The following is a 7,082-nucleotide window of genomic DNA, read 5'->3' as shown; positions in this document are numbered from 1 at the left end:
CAGCAGCTTCTGAACATAGACATAGAAGCAAAGCCTAAATAACAAGCTGATTGTTACAAGATGATAATGGATTGTTTAAACGAGCGCTGCTGTAATGTTTGATTCATGAAACACATTCTGTCACCTTGATGTGCAAATAAAACAACCCGACCCGACCTCAACAAAAGCAAGAAGTCAGCCTAGAGCAGCTAACAGGAGAGAGGAGTCATCAGTCAGTGATTGAATACTGCAGAGAAGTCAACAGCATGCTGGTACAAGAAGTACAGAACAAATATTTAGCTGATTGCTCCATTAAGATGTGAGATGAAGTGCAGACAGACAGACACAAACACTAAACCATGCTAACATACAGACTAGCTCCAACCAAAGCTCCTCAGGGTTACAGTCGGTGGGTACAGTAAACAGCAGCACGTCTGATATCATACTAATGTGTACAGCATGTCACGGCTGCACTGATTGAGTCTGTGTGTGTGAACACTGTGTGTCCATTTACCATGACAAAAACACAGCCTCCCAGTCCGTCTAAACTGTGTCTGAAACCTCCTCTGCTGGCAGGACAGAGGGGTTCGTATAACCATGACGAAGCTGTGCGATGATTGGTCTTAAGGTGTGCAGAAGGGATATGAAGGGGCTGGTCACTTGAGGGAAGCAGTTTGACCGTGGAGCCGGCACAGTAACTGGTGTTGCAGCTCTCGGTACAGGCACAGGGGTCGCCGCTCTCTAATGATAATAATAAAAACATTTATTTGTAGAGCTCTTTTCAAAAACCAAGTTCAAAGTGTGCTACATGCAGTGGCGGTTCTAGACCAATTTTACTTGGGGGGCCTGGCTGGGGCCTAGGGTGTTGTCAGAGGGACACATTCAACCCTGGCAAAAGAGACTGAGTAGGGCGAGGACCGGCTGAGAACAAACTGGCAAAACATCAGTGCATCCCTATATCCTATACTATAGGACATAATACTACTGTGTCCTAGATCAAAATGCAGACTGACAGCAGCTGTTTGGCTGTTTACACTCAACATGAGTGTAATGCGCAGTACTGATAATGGTTGTCTATTCAAGCTGCAGGACTTCAGTGCGGGTTGTCAATGATCTAGTTCTGAGGGCAGGTGATGAGCATGTTGACTTTACCTTCTGGCAGTGTAGCGCTCTACACAAGGGTGCCACCAGGGATTTTGGGCCCCATAAAAAAATATCACATTGGGCCCCATCACCAAAAGCCACAAGAACCCTGTGCAACTGCTGTAACCACATAATATACCATTTATAATAACATCATAATCAAAGTTACAACAGTCTTCAAAAATGAATGCACAACAGAACAGAGCAGCACTGAATCATGCAGAATAATGGATCTATAATGCTGTTCTGTATCAGCAACGCTAGATTTGATACTTCATTGTGTTCAAGTTTATCAGATCAAGTTTATGAATTCAAATTATTAAGAGGTTAAAGCTGCTTAAACAAATTGCCCCTCAGGGAGCCACCCACAATTCAGTCAGCATCAAAATATTTGATTTGAAGGTATTACTTGAGTAATCTCTGTGACATTAAAACAGACTAAATCACTCAATGCTTCAACCTGCCCAGCATCCAAAACAGACTATAGGCTGTAGCTTATGTAGCTTAGCTATAGCTTTGTTTTTATAGGCTTTTGTAATAGTACAGATAGAGAGAGAAAAAAGAGATTCCCACAGACCCCCTTCAATAATGCTAATTGACATGCTACGTTGCTCACCTTCTTGTTCACCTTCTTGTTCATTGGGTTGGGGGGAGTTGTGGGGAGACAGTGCACCTGCTGACATATCAGCTGCTGAGTCTGGTAGGGAGGCCGGGGAAACACATTTAGTAGAATAAGCTCAAACGTAGTTCATCTCATTGTGACATCAAACTAGCAAACTGGTTGATTTTAACCACTCACAGACTATACCAACCTTTCCTGGAGAACAACTGGGTGACATACTGTCGCCCTTTCTTCTCTCTCTCCTTTCTTTCCCTCCTTTTCTGGGACCCAGACTTTGTCTTTCCAGACATTTTAGCTGCCTTTAGTGCACTGTGCAACTTCTGTCTGACTGCATGGCACAGCTGATTAGTGCGACTCAGGCTGGGCTGTACCATTTCATGCCAATACAGGGGTGGGGGGGATCATCCTAACTTTTCCCCCCTATGCGGCACCACTGGCTCTGCAGGACTGAAACCAAGGGCCACACGCATGTGTTCCGCCTGTCACATCGGCGCGATACCGAAGCTTTTTTTATTGTATAATATTTTTTAGGGGTGTGGAGGGGGGGCCACAGGGGGGTCCAGGTTCTGTTTTACAGGGGCACCGGCCCCTGTTGGCCCCTCCCCAGAACCGCCACAGATTACATGGGCAGCAAAATAAAAGAGGCAGCTTGTAAAAATCACACAAGGTAAAATAAAGAAATAAAACACATTTTAAAAGACATAAAATTCCCCAAAAATTGAAGACCCAAATGAAGACCAAACCCTCGGCTGAGGACTCCTTAACTCACGATTCTTGTTAAAGTGACAGTGTGGGATTTATCACAGGATTCAACTTACAGATACCACCAGGCAAACAGCCGGGTCTTAATGTAACGTGTAGTTGTCTGTCTCAGCAGATGTGTGTCTAACATGAGTCTGGTCCTGCTGGAGGTTTCTGCCTGTTAAAGGAAGTTTGTCCTTGCCACTGTAACTTGCTAAATGCTGCAAAGTGCTCTGCTCATGGTGGATTAAGATGAGATCAGACTGAGTCCTGTCTGTAAGATGGGACTGGATCTGATCCTGTCTTGATTTTGGGTCTTTGTTACAATGTTACAATGTTACAATGTTACAATGTTACAATGTCATTAAGCAGACGCTTTTATCCAAAGCGACGTACATAAGAGAACAAGAACAACACAAGCAAAGATCTAGACAAGAGGAAACAAGATCAGTAAGAGTAACAAAGTGCTTCAAGTCAATTTGGCTGCAGGTACTGCCAAGCAGTGTAAAGGCAATGCACAAAAGTAAATAAGGATTTTTTTTATTTTTTTTAAATAAGGAACATCTACAATGAAGCAACCAACCAATTTAAGACCTTCCATTATCATCATCAACAATTAACATCACCACAATAATGACCAAAGTACCAAGTTCTGGGTCACTCAAGACCTGAACACAGATTCCCAGAGTAGAGCAGGACAGTGTGAGTCAACTGTAGCTGGAAGACATGATCTGCCACTGGGGACAACAGTGGAGAACAGTCTAGCTAAGTGCATAGTGCTTCCTAAAGAGCTGGGTCTTTAGCTGTCTTTTGAAAGTAGAGAGGGACTCTGCAGATCGAATGGAGTTGGCCAATTCATTCCACCATTTAGGGGCAACAGAAGAGAAGAGTCCAGCTAGTGATTTTGAGGCCTTGTGTGCTGGAAGCACTAGGCGCTTTTCAGAGGCTGAGCGTAGCGGGCGAGAAGGGCAGTAGACCTGGATGAGGGGTTCCAGGTAAACTGGAGCGGTTTTGGTGACTGGTTTGTAAGTCATGATTAGAGTTTTGTATCTGATGCGAGCTGCAACTGGAAGCCAGTGTGGTAAGATGAGCAGGGGAGTGACATGAGCTGCCTTAGGCTGGTTGAAGACCAGACGTGCTGCTGTGTTCTGGATCATTTGCAGAGGTTTGACTGTGAATGCAGGGAGGCCTGCCGGTAGAGAGTTGCAGTAGTCAATGCGTGACATTACAAGAGCCAGAACCAGGAGCTGTGTCACGTGTTCTGTCAGGTAGGGTCTGATCCTCTTGATGTTATAGAGGGAAAAACGGCTGGACTGAGCAGTTAATAATAGAACATAGAGTACGGTCTAGACCTGCTCTGTTTGTAAAAGTGTCTATACGAACAAAGATTGATTGATTGATTGAAAAAGAACTCCAAAGGAATACTTTTATATTAAAATATATTTCTTAAAATAGTTAAAATAAAATTGAAATAACATCAGGAAATGCTCTGCAATGAAAGTATGTTTTCAGAAGAGATTTAAAAGAGATCACTGACTCAGCAGACCTGGTCTCCTCGGGCAGATTGTTTCAGCGTGTCCGGACCCTTCACTGACCCCTCAATCTCAATACACGCGTTGGCTCGTAAGATACTAGAAGGTAAAAACCCTGAAAGCTGAGTTCTATACAGTTTGAAGACGATCAAGGGATTGGGGATACTCTGGGAAATGAAGTCTTCCACCCAGACAGGCAATGAAGAAGGCACATAAAGAAACTTAATGTGCCGTGGAGAGAACCGCCTCCCTCTCCTCTGAGGAGACTCCAAAATAGAAATGATTTAATAAACAAAAACATAATCAAATCAAAGTCCACAAAAGAAAACACAAAGACGACGCGAGGAGCAGAGACGGCGTCACAGGGAACACACTCACATAAGGAACTCACACAGGAGAGAGGACGCAGACAAACTAAATACACAGGATGATTAGCAACAGGTGTGGACACAGGTGAAACACATGAGTGCAATCAAAACAGAGGGAAACACACAAGGACAGGAAGTAAAACTAAACCAGACACACAGGGATCAAGAACTACAAAATAAAACAGGAAACACAACAGACTAGAAACACACATGGAATATAGCACAAGGCAAAGTAAAAAGAGACACAAGGAGGGCTAAAGAAACTCACAACACTTAGAAAGATATAAATAAGGATAATACAACACAAAAACAAAATCAACTCATGACAGAAATACTGTCTCCTCTCCCTTTATGAAAGCACGATGCTGCTGATGAATGTTTTCTATGTCTGCCACGATCATCAGGGTCAGGCAGACGGAATCATGTAGATAAACACCATGTGGAGTAAACTATGTGAAACACGAAGCACAAAGTCAAACACACTCCACATATGATGAGACCAGAACAAGACCACCTGGAAGGTGTGCTGGAAAGTAACCCTCCTGCTTGATGTGTGTGTGTTTGTCGGATACAAGCTCAAACTAAATGGAGGAGGAGTTCATCGTGATGCTGAATGGATACCCAGGTCCTGCAGCAGGCTGTAGAATAACATGGAAAAACCCTTGAGCCTGAATATAAGCCTGTGAAGACACACTTCCTTGTTTTCTTTAATCCTCAGTGGATGATCGTCCGTCTGGGCGTCTTCATGATGATTGCTAGAAAGCTCCTGAGGCCGCTGCATCAGATGAGGCAGAGCCTTCTGGCAGGATTATAAATGGGTACAATCAGGAGAGATGGGAGGTCATTATATACGTGGAGTATTGGATGTCTGTAAAACATATTTTCTCTTCTGCTACCCAACTCTGGATGTCACTTCACTTCAAAAGAGAGAAAACCATCCTGATCTGTTTTACATTGATGTGGATGACCAAACAAATCACATCTAAGCTGTGCAGCCTAATGTGATTAATAACGTCCACTCCTATACGTTAGACTTTAACACTGATCAGCTTCATCAATCAATCAATCAATCAATCAATCAGTCAATTAATCAATCAATCAATCAATCAATCAATCAATCAATATCTACATGCACCGAATCCCAACAAATGTACTCCTCAGACTCTTTTCAAACAGAGCAGGTCTAGACCATACTCTATGATCTGTTATTAACAAAGACTCAACATCAAGACAGGATCAGATCCAGTCCCATCTTACAGACAGGACTCAGTCTGATCCAGGGCTGGACTGGGACCAAAAAATGGCCCTGGCATTTTGGGCCATGGCGGCCTACCATGATTATTTATACGATATGCAAAAGCACAAGACATACCAGAGGATATATGTGCACATTGTGTTGTTTTAAAAATTAAAATAAAGCACAGCAGCCTACATGGAAGAGAGTAACCATGTTAAAAAATGGATACACTCTTTCACTACTCACAGACACTTTCATCTTGGGAGAGATGGACACAGTGTCATCATTTCCATCTTGAAGTGAAAGTGGATGTCAAAGAAACACTGCTAGAGATGTCTTTTCAATGTTTAATGAAATATACTGTTTATACAAATACACAATTAAGACCACAGTAAGACCATATATCCCTGTAAAATAAAGAGCTCCTCATCAAAGTGGCACCTTAAAGGATGAACAACAGAGAGAATGAGAGAGAAAGATAGAGAGATACAGAGACAGGCAGACAAAGGAAAGAAAGAGAGCAGGGATCAGCTGAGGTATAGTTTAAATAATGTTCAGGTGAACAGAGAGATAACAGCTTATTTTGTACTTACATATGCTGAGACAGAAGGCTGCATGGACCTTGGTGCTCTGAGGGAGACAGAAAGCAGAGGTGAGGTCAGATATGCTAGATTCATCTGATACTGTCTCTTCTAGAATTAAAATAAGAACTATTTAATAAAGTCACAATGAAAGAAAAAGAACACATGTAAACTCCACATCAGGGAAAGGCAAACCTTCACTCCAAAGGGAGAGAAAGAGAGGACGAGTGGGTCAAGAGTGAGGATGAGACTATTTCAAAACATGTACATTGACAGTATTGGTGTCTTTAAAATAATGCAATAATAGATGGCTGCATTCATTACAGTCACTCTGTAAAAGTAGTAGGCTTTAGGACCATCCAGGTGGATGTCAGTAAGAACACATAACAACAGTATACAGTATAGTAAACTTACATGACTGAAGAATGCCTGTGAAGTCCACACCAATGAAAGACACATCCCTGGAACACCCCTGGGGGACAGGGGCTGCACCTGCTGCCGCAGTCGAACTTGAGGTGGCGATGGCAAACATAGCAGTAAGTTTGACACACTTTGCTGCGTCCACTTGTTTTTATCTTTTTATCTCGCAGCTTTTCTGCACCCCCCTTGCGCTTTTGTTGTTTATCCATTTCCACTTACTTCTCTCCAACTCCGGTCAGCTCTAATGGCAACATTTGATAACTTGGGTCAAACAGGAGGGGAGGGGTGGGCCGAGGAAGTCTGAGAAATGTCATTGTTTTTTCATAAATCAACAAATGGCTCATCGCGGTCGATAAAATGATTTATAATATTGTAACGTCCGTCCGGACCATAGACTGTAAAAAATATGGACGTAGTATCCGTGACGTCACCCATCTGTTTCTGAAGAGCTGTTTTGAG

At 42.9% G+C, this 7,082-nt stretch overlaps 1 long non-coding RNA gene across 1 annotated transcript; it reads right to left on the bottom strand.

The window, feature by feature from the left end:
- Positions 1-5,955: 5,955 nt before the first annotated feature.
- LOC117811948 lies at positions 5,956-6,425 on the bottom strand. Its single transcript, XR_004631089.1, has 3 exons — positions 6,350-6,425; positions 6,216-6,252; positions 5,956-6,063 (listed from the first exon to the last, which is right to left on the bottom strand). It is a non-coding gene; the product is annotated as an uncharacterized LOC117811948 (long non-coding RNA).
- Positions 6,426-7,082: the final 657 nt, after the last annotated feature.

The sequence above is a fragment of the Notolabrus celidotus genome, chromosome 4 (assembly GCF_009762535.1).
Source record: "Notolabrus celidotus isolate fNotCel1 chromosome 4, fNotCel1.pri, whole genome shotgun sequence".
Lineage (NCBI taxonomy): Eukaryota > Metazoa > Chordata > Actinopteri > Labriformes > Labridae > Notolabrus > Notolabrus celidotus.
Note: the sequence above shows the minus strand (reverse complement) of the source record. Positions and strands in the feature narration are given on the sequence as shown.